This window comes from Seriola lalandi, unplaced genomic scaffold, assembly GCF_002814215.2.
Source record: "Seriola lalandi dorsalis isolate HSWRI2012SDOR001 ecotype SW California unplaced genomic scaffold, Sedor1 jcf7180002054110, whole genome shotgun sequence".
NCBI lineage: Eukaryota > Metazoa > Chordata > Actinopteri > Carangiformes > Carangidae > Seriola > Seriola lalandi.
Window position 1 is genome coordinate 578179 of NW_019524663.1, and position 3896 is coordinate 582074.

Consider the following 3896-nt stretch of genomic DNA (forward strand, 5'->3'; position numbering starts at 1 on the left):
GAATTAACCACAATGTTCATGGAAAAGTTTGTGACAACAATACTCAGTTGAGCTGTAGCATTCCACAAGATGTAAGAAACTGTCCTTTCATTGTTGATCTAATCACACCTGTAACTTGATCTGTTGCATTCTGATGAAGTGAAATACAAAGAACTAACTGACGTTGATTAAACAATTCGAGCAATGACTGATTTGCATCAAGGTGGCAAGAAAACCACACCTCTAGACAACACCCACATATTGGGACAAGGTTGGGACAATTGCTTCATGCTGTTGATGCCAAGTTTCTAACACTAGCATCTGCGTGCCTCAGCAGAAATCCGGATTCATCACACCAGGATATGTTTTTACTGTCTTCAACTGTGGTTATCTGAGTTATTGTAGCCTTTCTGTCAGCTCGGACCAGTTTGGCCATTCTCCTCTGACACCTCTCCTCAACAAGATGTTTCCTTCTGCAGAACTACAGCTCACTGGATGTTTTTTATTTTTGTTGCACCATTCTGCATAAACTCAAGTTTCAGAATTCAGTGACAGGAATACTCAAACCAGCCCATCTGGAGCCAATAATCATGTGAAATATAAACATTAACTGAAGTTCCTGGCCTGTATCTGCATGATCTTATGCATTGTACTGCTGTCACTTTAGTGGCAGATTGGACAATTGCATGAATTAGTAAGTGTACAAGTGTTCCTAATAAAGTGCTTGGTGAGGGTATGTAATAACAGAACAGAATTTATTGTTGTATAGTCAGGGGTTGACAGTAATGAAGTACTTTTACTTGAGTACTGTACTTATGTATATTTTTTCAGAATAAGTTAAGTGTTATTTTTTTGGAAACTAATGACTATTACTCCACTACACTCAAAAGACAAATATTGTGCCTTTGACTCCACTACATTTCTATGAAGTACTCCTTACTTTGAAGCAAAGCTTTTAGTTAGCGAAATGAATGAAGGAATTCGTCACAGGAGAAAATACAATGACAGCCAACTCCTATGCTGTCAGCCATGTTGTGCTTGCTGCATTTTTCTACAACACATCATTTCAGCTGTCTTAGATGTAATTTGGTTAATTTTGACATCTTTTACAAAGCTACATCACATCTTTTTTTGAGTGACAAAAAGAGGCAGACAACAGAAGAGCCATGAGAATGAAAAAGTTCAAGATGCTCTTGCCATTTCAGATTTTTCCGCGATTGTCACTAAGAGCAGCATCTCTGTGTTTGTGTGTGAGTGCTGCAAGGTGCGCCAGCGTGACACAGAACTGCCCCCGCCCCTTGCATACAGACCCCAAGAGAGAGACGTTGTACCTTATAGATAGCCTACTAACGGCCGTTTAATACCTGGTTTAATTTTTGCCAACAGACACTGCTGTTACAGCGCAGGACTGGTGACACTGTTTACCAAGAATGCTACTCCGTTATTAGTGCCTCTATGTGGTATAGAGAATTTATAGGATAAAAATGTATTTGTAATTAAACATTTGATCAGTGGGTCAGACTTGATTGACGGGCCGGAGTTGGCCCGCGGGCCGCCAGTTGAATAGGTCTGTTCAGCATAAATCAGCATATAGTGGGTTTTTCCATAGTTATTAGTTTCTGTAAATGCACTGTGGAACAATACAACAATATGTTGACATAAAAAAAACGAATACATTAGTATTTTTAAAAGCAAGTAGCCTACTCCAGTACTGTAACACAAGAAAAATGTAACTGAACAACTTTCACTTGTATTGCAGTAGCTAATATTTGACCAGGAGTATCTGTACTCTGCCTCAAATAATGGATTTGTGTACTTTGTCCACCTCTACTTGAAAATAAAACTAATGCCTCTTCTTTCTTTAAACAAAATCAAGACAAATCTGTGAGGTTAAATAACAGACATTCAATGAGAGTATCATTAATTTGGCATAAATATTGAAATATTAAATAATAACTTTTGCTCACCTAAACAGCACAACAGATAAATGCTCCCTACCTGTGATTTACACGCAGCAGATCAGATTCAAGTATTCTCACTTCATCTCTTTCTGTTTCTCCCCTTGTTGCTCTCCGATGATTCAAGATCAGCTGGTTGAACCTGTTATGTCAATATTATAATATAAATGGACTGGTTTGGCGTGACTATAAACAGTCTTCTTAATCTTCTGAATCCCAACGTCGCCATTTTGTGTTCAGTATGCAGTATGTTAAATGTTCAGTGGCATTCATTATCATTTAAATGAAATCTTTTTTTTTTTAATGCTTTTATTTTATTTCCTTCAAATCAAATATCTGGGACAGTAATGTACTTAATGAAAATACCTGGTTTCTGTGACAGCTATATTTGTGGACGTTGAAATTCTGCAGTGTTGTGGATATATTGTATTGTATGGAACTATTTCATAACAAAGAGTCACACCATGCAGCCTGGCACTAATTTTATACATACAATATGAAATAACAATCACATTTAAATACGAGTAAAACGGAAAAGGCTTTGGTGGATCATAGTGGTAAGACCATGAAAAACACATCACCATGGACAAAATCTCATTATAAAAAATGACCAAAATCAACACATTTTGATATGCTGCACTATAAATAAGTGGTAGGCCTATAAGAATACTTAGAAGACGTGCCAAATGAATATGCTTCAATATAAAAAGGTAAGAAAGTCCTAATTATATCTGACAAGTTGTAATATCTGTCACATGCTGCATCAATTTCTAATAAAAATTCTAAAAGAAAACAGTTCAAACAGCTCATATTTTTGTCCGATTATGATTTATTGTGTTGAATCCAAAGTGGTTTTAAGCTCTGAAGCATTTAACTGAATGACTCCTTTTGCCTTTAACGTCACAATTAGGCCTGTCAACACGAATTTTCCGTGATATCAACGATCGTAGGTTTAACACAATGTTACTTTTCAGAACATTATCTTTATTGTTTGTTGCTGTTGTCATTTGTCTAAATTTATGATTTCAAGCCCTGAGCAAGTCCTGTAGAAGTCTTACTACTCCTCCATGAACTCCGCTAGGTTGCATAACATTTATGAATGCGCAGCGCCAGATCCAGTACGCCGTTTGCTCGTTCTCATAGCAGAGGGGCACGATGGGCGTGACACTCCTGCGCATATTCAGTGGGCCGTATAATGCTGAAGTAACTCGGAAGCCAGAAACTTTTTTGGCGTATGCGCCATGCGAGCAACTTCTATAGAAATGAACGGGCGCCATTTTTGATCCGGTATCCAGTTCTTATAATACATCCATGGTCAAAGGGGGGTACAGTAGGTACATTAGGCTACTTCCTGTCAGCATTTTTCAAAGTAAAACTATTTACCATCCACCTAAACCTGGTAAAGATTAACAAAGAGTTTATTAAACAAAGAATGGAGGATAAAAATAATCTGTTTCACACTTATTTAAAGAGTGAAACAAGCGTAAGATTTGCTCAAATCTGCTCCTGCAAATAGCCCTGAAATATCATAATAATGTCTTAAAGAAATGTTTTGTAATTTGCAAAACACACAAATACAGTGCATTTCCCTGCAGGTTTTTATTTATTTAGGCTACAGGAATAAGTAGGCTACATCACTAACAGGAGCGTTACAATTTTTTAGACACTTTTATTTTGAAATCCAAATTGTTTAACTACATGGGTTTTCTTGCTAAAGCTCACAGGAGAAAGGCCCTCAAGTACCAGCCCTTAGTCCAGGAGTGCAGGGAATAAGGTTGTCAGGCATGGCTTTTCCCTGTGGAGATCAGCTGCAGAGGTTTTCCAGCCAGATCAACATGGCGGCTGTCACCAGCTCTGGGCTTGGATGAAAGGAGCAAGAAACCACCATATGCATGTATGTGTGTGTGTGTGTGTGTGTGTGTGTGTGTGTGTGTGCGTGTGCGCGTGTGTGTGCGTATA